Genomic DNA, 20,055 nt, shown 5'->3' with positions numbered 1-20,055 from the left:
ATCCCCTCTCACTTGTCTGTGCTGACAGAAGAACAGCAGGCATATATTATATGACAGGCAACTGCTTCAAGTGACTGCACCACAGGAAAAAGCATCGACATCAACGACAAAAGGAAATGTTAGGGAAGCTTGCGTCTCCTACAAAATGCTTTGAAAAAACCCCTCTCTGTTGCAGCATGGACTCAAAACAAATATGCCTACATTCTCTCAAGGTATCTTACTTTCAAATGCAAATAATATGATGTGTAATGAAAGGGAATAAAGACTTGTTCCCAGAATATAAAATAAAACTAACTGAATTTACCAAAGGACAAAAGAAGGTTGAAGCTCTCCCTAATGCCTTTGTGTCTGATTTTTAATACTAAAAGCTTCCTGTGCTCAGTTTATGAATTTGGAAGGGAGAATTTTGAAACCAAGTATGTAACACATTTTCTTACAGGCATATTGACTTCTACCTTTCCTATGAAGATAATCTGCACATTTCAGTTTTCTGCATTTCAAGATTTTATCATCTTTTGGAGCAGCAAGAAAGGAGATGTTGCTGAAAACATCTCGTATTACCTAGATTAACCTTGTGCTCACTACTTCCCCACACAAACAAATGCCAAAATAGCAAGCCAAATCTTTCCTCTCTGACCTCCAAGTAAGTACTACTGCTTGAAAAAATATATCCTGTTACTGCTTGAAAAAAATCTACTGTATTCCCACCCCCTCAAACCATTCCTCTGTAAAACAGCTCATCTTAAAAATACAGTGCTGTCACCTTCCTTTTTCAGGTTTTTGCCATTGCTGTCACTATGGAAACAATCAGATCATCAGATATGTCAGTAAGCACAATTTATAAAATACAAAAGCACCAAAGGTAGATATTCTACATAAAACCCAATCAAGACAAAATTAGAGTGTTAGGAAGGAAACACTGGCTTTAAAGAACTTTCAATTCCATATGATTTCCTAGAGCAATGCTGCAATGAGCTACAGCCAAGGAGAGAGCTGCCAGTGCAGAATCATGCATGAAGTCACACAGCCAAAGGCTGCAACAAACCACCAGGACAAAGGGCTGTAATCAACCTTTTTCCATCCATTTAAACCACAAAAATTCTACAGTAAAGGGAAGTCAGTATATCCCCAAAATATTACACCAACATAAGAAACATGGCAAGACATACAGATATTTATTTTCTGAGACTTAGAAATAAATTAAGGAAGACCCTTTCAGTTTGTTTTGCCTGTATCTCAATAGCTCATTCAGTCATATTCCCCTCTGTTCATCACCTTTGTTCATATCTGCATCAGAAGCAAAGGCGAAGCCAATTACTCACAGCTTCCCAACCAAACAAAGATTTAAAGCAGTTCGTAGAGAAACATCAGTTATAGAGCTTGGTTGGGCAGCTATTCTGTTGAGTTGTAGTTTCAGCAGTGCAAAAGCAGAGCGCTTATTACTGCTCTAAGACGGGGTTCATCCAAACCCTACGCGCAGAAGATGCAGTTTTCCCCTGCTCCCAAAGCTCAGGACATACTTCACTTTGACATGTTGACTCAATTATAGCACTCGGGAGCCTCAAGAGAACAAACACAGCTTTTTGAGACACCTCCCTCTCTACCACACACACACACATTCTCCCTGTGCTTATTTAGAAGCTCACTGCCTTTCATCATCACACTACTCTCTCATATGTTACACTGATGCACCTACCCGCTTCACATTGCTGCTTTTCCTCACCTCTACTGTCTTGGAAAGTAAGCAATTACCATACTTCAAATTCAGCTACTGAAGTTACAACACAGATAACAAAAGCAAGAAGGACCTCTTTTTATGACAAGATAAAATATTTCAGCTCAAGAAAAAAGAGCAAGAAAACAGGTCAAATGCAAGACTCATAGAGCACTAGGAGAAGAGAGAACAGACATGAAGCTGTAAACTGGTTTTAAAACATTGTGGAACCAAAAGAATAAATGTGTACTTTTCTTAATAATGACATGACAAACAGTAAGCTCCAGGTGCCATTTCAGGTTGGGAAGACAATCTGCCAACTAGTCAGTGCTGCACAGCTGACCCTGAGACTGCTTGCTGCCTTTAGGACTTGGCTGAAGGACTTCCTCACATTTTCTGCCTTTGATGTTACATGCACATACAGCCAAGTCCCTTACATTCAGAGCCCCTCAAGTGGCTCAATAAAAGAAACAGTCTACAGTATTCTTGTCTTAAAAGCTCTGGTTTTGACTGGCTATCTTGATGACAGATGGAAATTTATCAGATTATTCACTTTTTGACACAGGACGAGCCACTTAGGACAGCAGTTCAGGTACTCAGAGATGGAGATAGTCCCTTCCTCACTTGAAAGATATGCTTTTGATTCCAAATTTCCAAAACATAAGATTACATGCTTTGTCTAAGATTTCCTCTACAAGACTGCAGAAGTCAGATGGAATGAATTCAGAAATCAGCTGCAGGGAGAGAATACTGAAGGATTTGGAATTCTGAACTATCAAGAGGGCAAGGAAGAACAAAAGTTATAAATTACACAACTGAGTGAAAAGGTAGAGTAGAGGACAAAGTAAAATAAATTTAGTAAGTCTTTTGTGGGAAACCCCCTTCCACAAAAAGCTTCTGGAAACAGAGTGCATTTTGATGCAGTTTCCCTGCAGTTAATTATATTAGTTCACAAAAATCAGGAAACAGTAAGATAGATAGTACAGAATAAAGAGCTGGAGTTCATGTTGCTCAAATATTGGACAATTGTGCAGGTTTATATCTGTTTTCTATCTGGCTCTTTTTTCCTTCTTTTTCCTCAATCGTGCATGCCTGAGGGGTTCCAAATACCCTGTGCTGAAGTACTCAATACTTTTAAGAAGTTAGAGCACTATCAGAACAACGGAAAAAATCAACATGTAAAACCAGGTCCTCATTGTATGTGGTACACTCCAGTTATTTCAAATATCCTTCCATATTACCATAAGATAACCTGCTTGGTAAAAATGTCAAGCGACAAAAAAGACAGGATAAACTTTTCACTCAGTAAATAAATTAATCCTATGAATTTAATTGCATTGATGACATTTGCACCCTTTTTCTTTGGCATAAATAAAGCAGTTACCCTGCTGAGAAAACAGAACCTCTAAATCCAAATGAAGCTTGCCATGCATTCAGAGAAAGAATAAGATGACAATCATGTGGCATACATTTATCACATATTAAAGGCAGTTCTGGAAATTGGAGATTGTCGGCAATAAGTACAGTGGAAGAAGCTAGACAAAGCAAAAGGAAACACCTGAGGAGGAGTTATTCCCAAGGAAGAGCTGAGGAAGTAAAGACAGCATTTCTCACCAGTTTTTCAGATCCAACACATATTCAAAGCTACTACTTTGAATATGGACTCTCCCTCCTGCTCTTGCTAGTTCATGGGAGATTTCATCTCTGCCAAACAAATCAAGGGAAAATGAACTGCAGATTCCATTAACTTGAACTCTGAGACAGCAACTGAGCTACTGTGAGTCACTGACAGCTGGGAACAACCCTGCCAGCTTGGGAGAGACACCAAATTCAGTGCAATATCCATCCTCATACACTCAAATCCACAACGGCCAGCACATCTGAAAGGAATCACAAGGATACTACTGCTTACTGGAGAGGGAGATATGTGCTGGAAAAAAATTCCTCAGCAGGAATGGTCTGCTTCAGGCAGTTACTGATAATACAGCCCTACATGCCCAGAGCTCTCAGCAGAACACAACTCCATGTTCAAATCTGACGTTTTCAATACAGAGGTCCAAAACTTTGTCCTGCACCTAATTTTCTGGTGTGAGTGAGGATCTCAAAAGGGATCTTAGCAAGTTTTCCAGCAGTAAATCTTCGTACATACAACCACTTCCAAATCATCCGTTCTCTCTGTATGGAAAAGGAAGTGAAAACACAGTATGCTAATTAAGGACTCCAAAGATCCCTCTACAGATTCTACACGTACCAAAAAAGATATTCAAGCCTTCCTACATCACGAATCAAAGTACAAAGAAACAGATACCACCGAACAGGAGGGATGAGCAATCAGCTTCTTTCGATACCTAAAACTACATCACTAAATCCAGCCATGTTTGCATCTCTGGTCTCATCAGGCTGTCTCATTAAAAAACCTGGCTTGTGCATTATATATTGCTTTTGCAGCTGCACAAAGTCACTGCACGCCCAGAGTTCAGCCAGTTACATGGCCATGGCAGAGGGCAAAGAGTAACTCATTTAGAAGGGGGAGAGAAATGACAAGAGGCAAGAAGTAACTTGATGCAGATTCCTTAGACTACATATTTTATAAAAGCATCACACTGGGAAATAAAATGAAGAGAGTTTGCTTGGGATGGGGGAAGGTTCGCCTCTTTTCAAGAAATCCATGTTTTCTAGAGGACAAGCACAAAAACACATGGCTTATCAGTAACTGCCCTTACAGTTTTCTTCAACATATAAGATTTAGTCACTTTTAGAGCCTTGTTTACAACAGCAAGCTTTAGAAGAAAAAACCCCAAAATGCTATTTCTAACTCAGCTCAGTCGTATCACTAAGTCTCACATGACTTAGCCACTAATGGCAGAAAGACCAAAAATGCTTAGCCTCAAGAGTACCATTGTAATTGCTAAACTCAACCTTATTAGAAACGATTATTCTCTACAAGCCCCCAGGTACAGAGAATTATTCTTTATGATTATTAAATAAAATTACAATTTCGTAACTGTAACTTCTTCCAGGACAGAGCCTTACATCTACCTGCCACCTTTTAAATTAAACTTATTTCTTGCTTGCTTGCTAATTTTTCTTGATATTGTCTTCCTCACGATTGCATCTCACCACTTCCTGAAAGCAGAAACATTGCAAACCAAATAGAATTTTAAATTCAATGCATACTGTCATGCCAAATGTCAGCCAGGGACATATTTCTGCCACAAAGAACTACTTCTAGAGTTGTATGTAGTAAACTACTGCTTTTAGCATCCTTCAGTTAGGAGCCTGTAAGAGTCCTTGGTCAGATAGGTTCTTCTCACTGAAATCACAGAGCAAGATAATCACAGAACAAGATCTTGCTTTACCAGACAAATGTATCTATACACAAAACGAGGAGGAGAATCTTGCCTTGCCTTTCATGGTTTCAAAGCTACATCTTGAAACTGGGTTGATGGTTAATGCAGTCTCATGGAAAACAGACGAATATAGACATTACAATATCACATATTTACTTTCATCTACCTTCCTTCAGAATACTCATAACTTCCCATAAACAAAGTTTTGTTTATTTCCTATAAACTAAGTTTGACACTCCCCTTAGTCGCTGCACTTTTAGATGCCTGGCACACTCAGTATTTCACTGACTGAAGGAGAAGATTTTGAAAAATTCCTGTTAAGTACTCACAGCAGAGCAATGCCATTAAATTTATTCCCCATCTTATCAACAGTCCCATCGATTTGATAAAAGTCTGTTCAGTTAACTGTCAACTACCTTCAGAAGACAGTTGATGTGGTAAACATAGAATCTTATGAGAAATTCACACAACTATGTAGGGAGACAGGTAGTCATGCATGCCCCTCAGCCATCCCTTCCCATGCAGATTACAGGCTGGGTATTGTATTTGTATCATTTATTTTCAGAGATTTATCTAGCTCTAAATTCAGATCTGTTCAAGAGATCAAACACTGCCTACCTATCGGCTTCTGTGGTCTCCACTGCTGCAGAACGCCACACAATTTACACTAAACCAGAGTCTCACAGTGTTTTGATGGCTGATGCTTGCAATTTTATGAGCTGGTAGATAAGACTTTTTTCCATTGCAAACCTAGATACAGTTTAAGGCGACAGGTTTGGCAAGTCTGGATTTATCAGTTGCTCTGAACATAAACCTGCATCAAAGAGGATGGAAGTTAAGCACTCACCTTTTCAGCAGTGCCTTTGTTCAGAAGCCAACACACACAGCAAAGTCAACACTGCCTGGCTTACAAGCACACCCTCCAGCTGGGGAAAAAACCCACAATGGGTCTAGATTAGAGATACACAGGAAAGAAAGATCAAAGAGTACTTTATTTTATACACATATGAAGCGCATTGCACACAGGCTGTGCAACCAATCACTTTGTTCTAAACAGAAAATACTCAACAACACAGTGCACACACTATTGTGGCTCCCTAAAAACATGTCAAGTGAAAGCAAATGCAGTACTTCTCATTCATGGAAACCAACCCCCAGTATACAGAAGGAAAAGCAGGAAGAAAAAAAATATGCTAAGAACCCCTTGGTTTGTTTTAAGAGTTATCAGTCCACCAGGCAAGAGAATTCCAACTTTCTTGACTCTAACTGCCAGAGAACTTGGCCTTAAATTTCACATAACTACATTTCTTCGTAATGAGAAAGTTAAAACATGCCCCCATAGGAAGTCCTCAATACCAGAGCTCAGACAGCAACTGAAATTCTTGGGCAGACTGCATAATTGCAGAATCACAGAATATTCTGCGCTGGAAGAGATAAACAAGAATGGTGGAGTCCAACTCTTAAGTGAATGGTCCATACAGGGATGAAATCCACAGCCTTGGTGCTCTAAGCACCTTGCTCTGACCAGCTGACCAACCATACATCCCCCATATCTTGGGGATATGGAGAGACCATATTTGGAAATTAAATGGAGCAATATAAATTGCTGTCTCATAGTTGTGTTTGAAAACAAAGATTCAGTGTTTTTTGCTTTGGAAAGGGACATCTCGGACTGGTACACTTTCCAAATTCTTTAAATAATCTCCTCAAATTAATTTCAGGGGTTGCCTTCCAGCCAACAGGAATCACCCAACAAATGCCAAGCACAGGCAAGTCCTTTCTCCCCCAAGTCAGGGTCTGGGGCAGCAGCACCATGTGACTCCTCATTGTCCATTTCCACCACACCAGAGCCCAGCAGGCACCTGGCACCTACCCAGAGAAGTTACTGAGGGGAGCAGTGAACCTGAACACATTTTACTATTTACCCTATGGCACCAGCCAAACAGACCAGCTTTGGGCTCTCCCTGTCCATTCAGATGCAGCCAAACTGACTTTCTGATGCACTTTATTTCATTAATGAAAAATTCTCTGCTGCCTTCCTCTACATTAAAAAGGTGTCGATCCTGCTCATACCATCCCATCATGTGCAGGTGGCCACACATAACACAAACAGTAATTCACAGTCCAGGAGCTCCCTTAACCTTCCCCACTAGTTGCAAACAGGAACAAACCAGTGCAACTAGACTTCTATATCTAGTACTGGCTTGCTTCCATTTATCTGCAGCTACAGTTTTTAAGCAGAATGTAGCAAGACACCATTCTTGAAAAATCATTCCTGAAACTTACTCACCTTTCTTCTTCCCTTATACCTTTTCATACTGTTTGCCCAACTGTTCCTTTTTAAAACACTTTTTTCCTGAGGACAGGCAGTATCTAAGACTGGTATGCCACAATGTAGATTTGAATCAGCAGGAAGCATTACAGAGGCAATATTAAAGAGTTACAAGAGTCTGCCAACTTGTCCTAATACCTCAAAAGCAAACATAGATTAAATGGGTAAAATATTTCCAAATTATTTAATCTATTTTCATTAGAAAACAGAGTCTTTGATGTTAGATTATTTCCTGACTATTTCTATCAGTCTTCTGTATCATATATTTGTTTTTATATATTTGTTATTCCAGTCTTTCCTTTGGGCAGACTATTTCATACTTCAAAATGTTTTATAACCTCATTCCCTTATTTCTAGTTATGCCCCTTCTCACTTTACTCATTTAATTAGTTTCTATCTTTCAAGTATGCACCTTTCAAATATTTGTAGAGTCTTATCACATCTCTCAGCTACACTTCTGGTTATCATATAGCCCAAGAAGGCATGTGTGCCTGTAGGTCCCGTGGTCTGTACTACTTTGCCATCTGTCCCTCCAATCTCTTCAGTTCATTTACATCTATCTAAAAACAAGACGTTTGGGCCTGGAAGAACTTGCAAGTTAACTCTCACAGCTGTTCAAGAAGGAACTTCTCTTTAATTTTTGTAACTCAAAACTGCATTAATTTACCACTTCCTACCATGACACATCTGTAAACTGATTTATCTGCTGTGCAGCTATTCACTCCAAATGTTACTGGTGCTTGAAAAACTAGTGCTTTTTCTGTTTCACTCCTTCACTGGAGCACACACAAACACATTTCTTGTTAAACCATTTGACTGAATTCTCCCCAGTGCCTCCCCACAAGTGGGAAGTACTTTTATATTCTCCAATTAGTTCTACTATCTCTAGCTCCTCTGTTAGTGTCTTTATAGTAAATTCACTTCTAACATTCGGCATCTTAGAAGTTTAGAAAGACCCCAGCCTCTAATAAAGGTGTGAAACCATACATTTTTCAGTAAGATACAACAATACAAGGACTCCACATGGCTAAGTAGAGTATTTTTCAGCACTACCACATTTACATTTCTGTGACTTCTTGTTGAGAATTTCCTACTCTCAGCCTAAAGTATCTAATGTAAAAGACCAAAACACACAATCTGATGTCTCTTAAGCCAGTTACAATACACAGCTATGCCAGGGGTGCTGTTAGAAGGCAGCAGCTGTCTCCCTTCCCCACACATTAGCCAGCAGCACGTTGCCTTTGTCGTGCCACCACTGCCCTGTGGTAAGCCAGGTTGCTTTTCTATTTTAGATTCAGTGCATTGTGCATCTGCACAAATACCTATAATGGCACTCTGCAGAGATTATGCAGGGACAGGAGAGTGGGGCTATGTGAGAACTTACACCACAGAAAATGTCCTTCAGGCCCTGTACTTAACTCCCACTTGTAAGTATCACCTTAGTGTCAGAAAGCAAGCCTGACATCCTGTAACTGGGAAGTCTGCAAAAACCCAAAGACTTCTCAGAAACAAACAGAAGGAGAATCCTTAAGACCATATGAATGAACATTGAAGACTTCTGCATAGTTGAGGGGACAAGATCAATTGACCACAAGGTAGATCTGTGAAAGAGCTGAATTCTTTCAAGGATTAGAAAAAAACTTGATGGAGAAAAGGAATACAAAACCACATTGTTTATTGGAACTTTCTCAAAAGATTTGGTAGAGTCCTTAACAAAGGGTTACTCAAGTCACTGTGCAGGCAAGAAGAACAAAGTACTGTCACAAGCAGGAAACTGGCAAAAAGAAATGAAACAAGAATCACTGATCAGTTTTGAGCATGGAAGAAGGGTATTTGTGGAGTTCTCAAAGATCAGCATCTATTTTTTTCAGGCTGTTATTAAATAATTGCAAAAGAAAGCAAAAACAAATAAAATTTCATCTGGACACAACTTTGAGTGAGGTGGGTAGAATACACAGAATAATGTGTATTATTTAAGGAAATTCTAACAGAGAGAACTCTTGGGCAGTCTGAAACCATAGCAACAAAGAAAATGAGAAATAAACAAACAACAAAAAAAGGAGATCTTTCATTATGAGCTATAAATTTCCTGTCATTACTCTGTAAGAATTTATGTTGTCTGTCAGTGGAAACAGTCACGTGATCAGCACTGTAAAAAAAGTAAACAAGATGTTTAGAAAAAACCCTCCATTATATATATTAGCATTCTCTAGCAAACACTTTCTAAACCTATACCTTCACCTTTAATTTATTTAAGTCCAGCTTGACTGAAGCAATATTTAGCAGAAAGAAAAATCCTCAAGAAACTTCAATGAAAATTATCAGGGCAAAGAATATGCCTAAAATTGAAGGGAAACTATACAGAAACCATTTCAGTACCCTTGAAATCACAGGCTACAGGCTTGGAATCAGTGACACCTAAACCATTTCCACACTTGCCTGTTATCTCTGCTAGTATCCTCCAGGACAGAGTATGCCTGGTTTCTAAGCAATCAAGCCTACTGTTTAACTGCTGGCACTGTTGGAAAGCTTTTCCTGAATTCTAATTATACAACTTACACCCTTTATTTCTGGGCAGAGAGAACAGGAGAGAATTTTTTTTCCCTCTTTGCAGTACACTTTAAAATTTTACATTATTGTAACTCCTCTACCCTGAATAATTCTGATTGTTCCATTCTCTCCTGGTAGGTCATGTTTTCTTTGCTATTACTTTCTCCTGAGCTACTTTCAGTTGGCCCTCATCTTTCCTCAAATATGGTGTGCAAAAATATCTGCAGCAGTCCATTGTTCCAGAACACAGGAAAGAGAAAGACTGCAGCAGTCCTACATGATCTGAGTTCAGACCGGAGCAATCCAGGTCAGTTTCTTCCATTGATCAATTTTCTGTAACACAAAAAATAAAGATTCTATCACTTCCTCCAAAACAATAGATTGGGCACTAAGAACAGAACACCATATTACACACAGCACTTCTATGACTGGATACAGCATTCTCTTCTCCTTTTTTATTTCTCATCAGTGCATTCTATGCCTCAAAGTACGCCAGAATGGAGACTGGCCGTTACAATAAAATAATAATGACATCAAAGAAGCAAACTAATGAAATGACAGACAGCAATCTTTCTCTAACGTATTTGTGCATGGATATATGACATCTGAAAGCCATCACACAGTAATTATGACAACACTTGAAAATGCCACCTACTGTAAAAAACAGGAAACAGTTTTTTGTGACCAAATTGTTGAGAAAACTTTGTATCATTTGTTTCAACCATATTCTCACTTCTATTTACATTACAGCACATACCAAGAGGCTTCAGCCAAGGTTAGCTTCATTGCATATTACGCGTCTACCCAAACATATAGCTGTAACACACAGCTGCCCTTCTTACAATGGCATGTAGTAATAGGACTTGGAGGAATGGCTTTAAACTAATTGAAAGAGGGCAGGTTTTATTTAGGAAGAAATTCTTTACTATGAGGGTGATAGGGCACAGCAATATATCACCCACAGAAGCTGCAGATGCCCCACCCTGGAAGCGTTGAAGCCAGGTTGGATTGGCTCTGAGCAACCTGGGCTAGTGGAAAGGTGTCCCTGGTCATGGCAGGAGTGCCAGTAACTAGATAAGGTCTATTCCAACCAAAACCACTAGGATTCTAACAGTATCTGTATATGTAATCAGCTTTCTGTATGCCTAACAAAAGACAGATGCTGTACCACACCCATTTCAAAAGAAATGGATACAGCACACAAGCAGAACAGAAGTATTATCCAAATTTTACACAAGCAGAACTGAAACAGCAATGAGTGAACTACCAAAGTTCACATGAAAAGCAGAGCAAGAGGCCTAGATCTAATTTTCTAATCACAGTTACAAGCTCATTAACCACAAAACAATCCTCCTCTCCTCTCCCTTATCACCAAATAACACACACGTATGATGCCTGCACCTAACGCTCATTCACAGTAATAGTGGTGGTCAAACAACATGTAGCAACTCGCCAAAAGAAAGCAGGAAATATTTTCTTTCTTTACTATCCTGCATTTCGGAAGCCAATATCACTATCTTCATTCTTCCTTCTCCTCCTAAGTTCATGCCAGTTCATACCAAAGGCCTACACAAGCAGGGTTTAAGTAAACACTTCATTTCATGAAGGAAGCGAGGAACTCTGTCACTGCAGTCCACCTCCAGCAGCTGCTGTTAAATCAGGAGAACTAAAAAACTGCTTTAGTTTCTTCACTCTTAAAACTACAGTATGATGGAGTGCTACACTACAACAGCTGGAAAGAGAAAAATCACACCTTAAGTTAGAGTGCAGACTTTAAGAAATAAAGAAGTCACTGAAAAAAAAGCAAGCCAGCCACATTTTCATCTACACCTGAAAAAAAACCATGCAAAACCAGCTAAGAGTGTATCAGAAGGGAGTATCTGTTTGTATTAAGAAAATCAAAAATGCTGCAGGAAATGATGGAAAAGCAAAGAGCTAAACCAGAAGCTAGGTTAGAAAGGGACGTCTCTCCAGAGCCTTAACAAATCCATCACAAGACCCTAGGGAGATGTTAAAAAAACAAGGGGCTTTTGTAGCATTTTTAATATTCCTTTATGTGACACAGCGCATATATTTACCAAGAAGAATAAGGCAGTATGCAGAAACTAAAAATACTATTGCGCACTGAAAAAAGTTGAGGAGACAAAACAGCATTTGATCAGACACACAAAGGTAACAGACCACAGAAGGGTACAAATGATGTGAGAAAAACTGATAAGGGTATATTTCAAAGAACAGGGAAGAAACCACAGAGAAAGAGCTGTCAGAAAATATCACACAGGTTACACTTGCAGCTTAGTGAAAAAGCTAATGCAACATTAGAGCAAAGCACAATCTGCAACAAGCAAGCAAAAGAGTCAAGTACCAATATGCACGGTGGGCACACAGGAAAAACATATAACTGGGTACTTCAATGACCTATTTTGTTCACTTCATATCAATGATATCTTTCTAATCACTTTATGTTTGTATCCAGGCAACAGGACCAATCATGCATGTAAGAGATCATGATAGTATTAATATATCTTTAAACTGGGGCAGATGACAAATTTTTACAGAGGCAGTGAAGAATTCCAGGCCTCATTTCCTCACCAAGTGGAAAAAAACCTGCCCCCAAATCCAAAAACCATCCTACTCACCCCCCAGATTATATACTCTGCTGCAATACAGCAGCAAACTACTCCCATCACGTGAATTATCACGCGATAAGCACCAGTTCCACTTTTATTATGTGATATTACTTGCAGAGGATAGAAAAGTATCAGTAAAAGTCAGCAAGAAATAGGTAATTGAGACAATTAATGAACTCCTCAATGTGCTCTCCAGCACATCTGCAGAATCCTGAGGGAAAAGGAGAAGGTCCATGGCCAGATGAACTTTGTTGCTGCCATGAACCTGATCTGCTGTCCAGCCTTCTCACCTTTAAGTGAAATATTACAGTTCTTGTTTTCATCCTATGTCTCTTACAGAGTTTTCAAACTTGCACCATCGGAATGATTTACAGAAGACTCCTCCCAATAAAGACAGGTAACGCATGTAAACAGTTAAAGGCAATGGGATTTTCCGGCTCATGGCAGAAAGAGTAGCACACTGACCTCTGCTAAATACAGTATCCATCCCCTCTCTCCAAAAGAAATGCCTGTATGCTATTAATACCACAAGATGAAACTCAGCTGTACAAATAAAACCCCTCATTTCAGCTAAGTCTTCGTCATCTCTCTGGCATCTACCACCATCTCTTCACAACAAAACTCTCAGAAGGATCTACAGTGCAGGGTTGGTTTTTTTTTTTTTGCTGGACAGGAATGCAAGCCTGGTTCTATTATCTCCTCTTGGCAACTTAACATTTATGAACAATTAGGTTGGAATTAAGGGAAAAAACACATCAAAGCCCAAAGTTCTGCTGGAAGTACTCGAGTAAGTATTTGCAAATCAGCATGGTTTAAAATGGAAACACACTGTCTGGAAGTCAAGGGGACCCTGTATGCTCTTTCAAGAGATTCTCTGACATGCCGGATGACCTCAAGTACACCACTTATCTTTGCCACATTAAAAAATATCTCCTCAAATGCCCTTGCTAGGTAGCTCACTTTGAGAATTAAAAAAATAAATACACTGTAAATCCTCCTATTATTATTACTGCTGTTACTATGGGGGCTGCAACTGTCGTCAGCAAGCAAGCAGGACATAATTTAATTTTCTTTAAATATTTATTATGCGACAGCATAGCCATCTGTTTAACATTCACTATATTTAGTTTCTGTCTTAAAAAACAGAAGGAAAAAAATACCAGCTTTTGACTTTCACTTCCACATATCCTTTCCAGCCACATATGCACTAATACATGGCCAATATCCTTTCAACTGTAGTACCCAAGAAATTGCAGGAAAGCAGAAAGAATTTCAAGCCTGGATGAAAACAATTCCAACTACAAATTTATTCTCCAAGATTTAAAAAAAAAAGAGAGAATCTCTAGTTTTAGCAGTATATATTTTGACTTCAGCATTGAGAAGGCAAAACAGGATATGAAGGAAAATAGTGGGACAAGAAGACATAGATGGCAATAAAGCACTGTGCAGAATATGCTACAAGAGGAGAGACATAAAATATCACATATCTATACAAAATAGTAACTTCTCAATAGCATTAGTTTCTCTCCAGTGGATTATAATAAAAATATAATTCTTAAGTAACAGCTGTTACAAAAAGGTGCCTTAGGCATCAAAATGTATTCTGTTTGGACCCTTCTACAAAAAGGCTTCTCTTTTCCCTGTTTGGACTGTGTACTTCCAGCAGTCTGTATACAAAAATCTTTTAACATGTCAAACCACTGGGACTTTGAAATAATACAAGTCAAGGAGGTAGAAAAGAATCTAAACTAATCAACACACACACTTGTCAACACTGAAATAATTTTTGAGTAAGGAAAACTAAAAACTAGAAAACATCAGTTAAAATGCACTCATCCCATTTTATGCTTTCCCACTCCTGCATCTACGATTCCAAGGCTGAGACCATGAACCCCTCCCAACACACCTCAGCTCCTGGCATCAGCACACCCTACCAAGCCACTCCTGGTCCACCACTGCAATTCCAATATACAGAGCTCAGCTCTTACTGGGAGTACGCCCTAATTTTCTAGGGCTATTTATAAACTGTGATAGCACATCAGGTCAGTCATGCCTGTCTGAGAGGCCAGTATCTGACATCACAACAAAAAAGGGAATAGAGCTCCAGCCAAGAAACTCCAGCATAAAGGTGAAAAAGCATAAGTCAGACACACAAGTGCAAAAAGATGCCCAAAACTATAATGCTTGTATTGTTTTAAACAGGTTCTTTTCAGATCTTCTATTGCTGACAATAGAAGCAACATCTTCCTGATTTTATACAGCCAAAAGATAACATGCTATAATGGTGGTACGCTGGTGTCATTAATTTACTGGCATTTGATGACTGAATGGATAACAAACAACTTCTATATACAGTACCAGTAATTTGACCTTCAACTACAGATGTGACCTTCTGTTCATAAACTGTTGTTTCCAAATACATGAAGCAAATGATTTTTTTAAAAACTGTGTCTAATAAACCAATAAGGATCTGAATATTACCTTTTTGCCAAAAAAAACAAAGAGAAGCCTAATTATTTAGGAAAGGTAGCAACTGCTTTGGAAATACTTTTGTGTTTGAGACCAGCACAGAAGACCACTTTCAAGTCACACTCTTGTGGAGCAAGGGTTGAGCACTGGCACAGGCCTGTAACCTCTCCTCAGTTTCTCAACAAGGACAAAGGTTTAGGCAAACACAACAGCACATAAACTTCTGTCTAAAACGAACTAATACTGGGCTTGGCTTAAATTGAACATGGTGGGAGAGTAAGCTGAAGATGTGCCATTGCCTGATCCATCCAAATAACAACTAGGTTTACTCTCTGTTATAGTTCTACTTTATGTTGTAGTTCTTGAGCATACCACAAAAAAAGAAGGAAGACTGCCTCCCCTTGAACTACATTTTTTCCTCAATTCTGTCAAAACTCTGCATATATTTTTAGTGTTAATCTGCAATGCAGAATACATTTCTACCAAATATTTTATCATCAGTGTAATAATCTGATTTTAACACCTTGTTTTAAATGGGATATTTGTAATTGTTTTGTGATCTGACAAGAATCATAGCTGTTTAAAACATAAGAAACTCATTCTGAATTTGGCCTAAAACTTATTCACATCAGTTCCTACAACCTGTACTGTCCAGCTCCAGGTATTTCAAAGCCTAGCATAAGAAAGCCTTAAAGACAAATTTGCAAAACAGGAATAAGGAAAAGTAGTCCTTCTTATTATTGTCTATACTTATGGATATCTTGAGCTCAAGGAAGCTGTCCAGAAGATCTTAAAAAGTGTTTTCATTTGCAGGATTTGTTTATATAACTGACACATACATATCAATTACTTTTGACCCTACACATTTTTAACCTCAATGATGTACTGTAGCAATACATTCCACACATTAATTTGTCTACTGAGTGGAATATATTTCCTTTGGCCAGAAGTGAATTTGTTATTTCCCAGTATAACTGACAGTTTCCCCTTCTGATGACAGCAAGGTATCTCTAACTAAGCAACTACTTCCAACAAAAAATCGTCAATATCCCTTTTACAAGATCTTTTTTACAGAGAAACAATTTCACAAATAGAAATGACTCTGCAATCACAGTACTTGATAAAGATGCTGCAATCAGTAGGAAAGATACTGACAACGCATGCACTGCACATTCTCTGCCTGTGTTTCTCAACAGCAGGATTACCCTTTATGTGCCCCTGCACTAAGGCTTGAAGGGCAGAGCTCAGAGCACCTTCCTCAGAGCTCAACACCCAGGCCTAGGAACAACAGGACCAGCAATACCCTTATCACAAGGAATGATGATAAATACAAAGCTTTCTGAGCATGTCAGCACAGCTGTGGTACACCAGGAAGATTCATGCCTCCCTTGATGGTTGGAACAGTGTATGAATTAGCTATTCACTGGAGTGCTGCTCTTTTGAACTTGCCTTTATATATGATTCCTACCTGCAGAATGTCAAGTTTGAAGCAGCTGGTGTCCTCATGATGCTGTTTTATAAAAATCTGAGGTAGCACATACTAAAAACAGCCAAACAACAGCCAAACAACACACAAAATTGAGATTACTCAACTAAGTGACAGAAAGAAAGAAATACAATGAACAATCCACTTGAGATTCCAATGCAGTAATTTGATCCCTTCATCCACCACAAACTATTAGAACAGCTAAATAAAGCATTTTCTTATAATTTTCACTGTCATGAACTGAATTTTCTGTCCTGATCTGGCCAGACCTACTTAGACCAGCAAAAGCTAAACCTCATCAGTGTGCTGGCTGGCTTCCTCTCCATCATCTGAAAACCTGAACAGGAACCGTGTGACCCTCTCCCCCGTTAAAAAGCCTCACACAGCCATTAATTCATCTCTTGCAATTAATGGTGTCCCTGAAGTAGATTAAATATCTTGCTATCCATCTTCAAAGCTACTTTTACTTGGTTTCAGCTTTTCTTGCATTGACAGTTCAAAAACATGGAGAGGTATCTAAGTACTGCTAAAAAGATCTAGTACTAATCTCCCTGATGTTAGCCATCAGGGTTTTACTTGGGTCAAATAATCTCTCCATTTATTAGAAGAACAATTCCAGATGATTCAACAGTTTTCAAAATATTAAAGGACGTCTCTGATAGGCCTAATGATGAGATCACTCACACTGCTGGATTCCAAAAGGTCAATTAATACCAGAAGACAGAAAACAACCCTCAACCTGTAGCATGCTTTCTTCCTTACAGTAATTACAATAAAGCATGTATAGATGGTAGAATTAAATGAACGCATTTTGAAAAATTAAATTTTTCCACTGTATTTTTATGATTTGTGCAAGTAAGAACTTGCTTTATTTAAGAGGGACATACCAAAGTTGCTCAAACAAAATTAATTCTGATATGTTCTATCTTATGTTTGCCCTCACCACCTTCTGAATGTGGTAGTGTACATACATACACATGCCTCTAAGAGCGTCCCTCCTCCTGTGTACAAATCCCACATTAAAGCAAAATCCTGAATGACAAACTCCACTACACAAGCATCCCACTGGTATCACTTGGGCTGAGCAATCATCTGATAAGCCATAGGGGCACCTTGAGCTAACTGGAAGTTATAGCAACTACAGGTGGTTGTTCTCAGGGTGGAAGCACTACAGAACTGAAGCAGCATTGCCAAAAGTTTTTATTATTCTCCGACAGCCTGGTCTTCAGATTCAGAGACCTACATTCCATCCATGTCACAGGAAGATGCTACAAAGTAGCAGTATCTACTCCTGCTATCTGCATCTTAGCTACTTCATCTTCCTTTCTCCTCAAAACCCATCTTTTCCATCTAACTTTCTCACATTCCTCATGCCACACTTGCCTGTCCTCTCTGGTCACCTGTGAATTCCCTAACATTTCTCTTTTGGCAACTGAACTTTCCTGAGATAAAGCTTCTCTTTAGAAGCCCCACTCTGCAAAGCACTATCCATCCAAAGTCACACAACAAACAGCTCTTCTACCCAGAAATAAACTCCTTTAGAAAATGTAGTTTTGCACTGAAACTGACTTTTGGGTCTCCTTCTGAGAGCTGATACGTTTCTCCAAAGCAACAGAGAAGAATATCCAATATCTGTAAACTACCTTAGATCTCACAGTAACAGAAGAAAAACATCATAGTCCACTCTTTAAACAGTGCAATCGGGAAGCACTCTTACAGAAACTGCCACGTCAGGTATCACGGCTGGGTGGCAACTGCTTTGTAATCTCTGGCACAGGGCCCTCCAGTCCCAGAACCATTCAGAAAAACAGCAGCTGGCACACAAAGATCAGAAATGTCAATATTGATCAAAATTACATTCCAATGTCAAAATTTTAAAGCCATATGAAATTTTTGGACTGCTGGACCTTGGGGGGAAAGAAGCAAAGCTGGCTTTCCAAAAAGGTTTCTGATCTCCTGGAAAGTACAAATTGGTAATGCTGTAAAAACCAACATCACAGCAAGAATGAAGTCTGCCTACTGCAGGTGCTCTCAACCTCACCACACACAGCCCCCCCTTTTCTTACAAGCAATCTGAGTGCAACTGCTCAGGAACAACAGGACTTACCTCAAATTCTTAACAGGGTGACACACTTCACTGGAGTTAGAAGTAGATGAATATGGTAGAGATAATCTTATGACTGCCTGGCTCTTGGAAGGGCCAGGGGGCTCTGATGAATGCACTTATTGCTGTAATCTTGAGCCAAATGCCTAAGGGTGACTGCTACATCAAATCCTCTAAAGCCTGAGAAAACAGATAATCCATTGTTTAAAGATTTTAACTAAAAAAGACCAAGGTTGCAAACCCTCAGGCAGAAAGAACAATGAAACACTAGACAGGAGAACTCTTTGCATTAGTTTGCTGCCCACATACTGCTGTGCTTTGCACATTATACAAGAAATAGCAGCAACTAGACCTTCATATTAAGAAAGAGCTTTTACTGAAGAAGGAAAAGACAGGGGATTCCTCTGCCCAGTCTTATAGCTACCTGCTCCCAGATACACTATACACCAAAGGTTTTAAACGCTAGCAGTGATTAGTTATGCCAAATATGAGCTACATTATACAGGCACAGAATTTTTACAGCACTTGGCACTGCCAATGAATAAAAGGCCTCAAGCTGAATACCTAATATTGAACCATTCAAAAAAGTCAGTAGTCATGTACAACCTCTGCAGCTAGTACATTTAAAGTATGTCTATGCTGGGCTAGCAGTGTAATGGCAATGCTGACCTTGTGCAAGAAGCTTGCCAAGCCAAAAAAATGCATTGTATCACTTGCTCCCCAGGAGAGAGACAATATATCTGAGCGACTGTAACAGGGGAAGAAGTACTGCACTCACTGCTCTCAAGGACTGCTTCCTAGAATTTGTAATTTCCAAACCCAACAAAAATTAACCAACATTACTAAGAATTTTTGTGTGACACTTTCTCATCACTGTTTAAGATGATCTTGGGTGACAGTGATAGGACAAAGAATGTTCTGCACCAGTATTACCAACTCAAAGTTAGATTCAGATCAGTATTGGTCAAACCTCATCTCTCCTTTTTCCTTGTATTCCACACTGATTTCTGCAGTCTCAGTGAAGCCAGCATTACAAGCAGAAAAGGGGGATAAGAAGTCTCCTCACATTCACAGGATGAATTTCACTGCAGTAGCCAGCTTGTTCCCACAACTTTACATGAAAAAAAAACCCCAACCCACATTTCTTCATGCATCTCCTTTCTTCTCCTTCAAGATGGAATCAAGCTAGGTAAGATTTTCTAAAAAGTATTACCTAAGGATAATTAATTTTATGAAATTTAAATTTTAAGACTTAAGTGTTATATCCTAATGTCTGTGCATATAAGGTTTCAATATTTCATTTGGCTGAGAGCTCCCTCATGTTATTCTGGCTATCATGAAAGTCCTGGCATTTGTGCTCACAAGCGCTGCAACCACTTCCCCAGCTCTGTCAGCAGTTTCACAGCTACACTGGAAGACA

At 39.1% G+C, this 20,055-nt stretch overlaps 1 protein-coding gene across 5 annotated transcripts in view; it reads right to left on the bottom strand.

Moving 5' to 3' along the window:
- The window catches only part of NDST2 (N-deacetylase and N-sulfotransferase 2), a 125,707-nt gene that overhangs the window by 95,889 nt on the left and 9,763 nt on the right, over nucleotides 1-20,055 (bottom strand). For 2 of the 5 annotated variants that reach the window (XM_059851363.1, XM_059851367.1), the window contains exon 2: nucleotides 5,912-5,990. The exons of the other annotated variants lie outside the window; for them this stretch is intronic. The gene's annotated coding sequence lies outside the window, so the exon portion shown is untranslated. The remainder of the gene's footprint in view (nucleotides 1-5,911; nucleotides 5,991-20,055) is intronic. 5 annotated transcript variants of the gene reach the window in all.

This window comes from Haemorhous mexicanus, chromosome 7 (genome assembly GCF_027477595.1).
Source record: "Haemorhous mexicanus isolate bHaeMex1 chromosome 7, bHaeMex1.pri, whole genome shotgun sequence".
NCBI lineage: Eukaryota > Metazoa > Chordata > Aves > Passeriformes > Fringillidae > Haemorhous > Haemorhous mexicanus.
The sequence above is the reverse complement of the archived record's forward strand: the minus strand, read 5'-3'. Positions and strand labels throughout refer to the sequence as shown.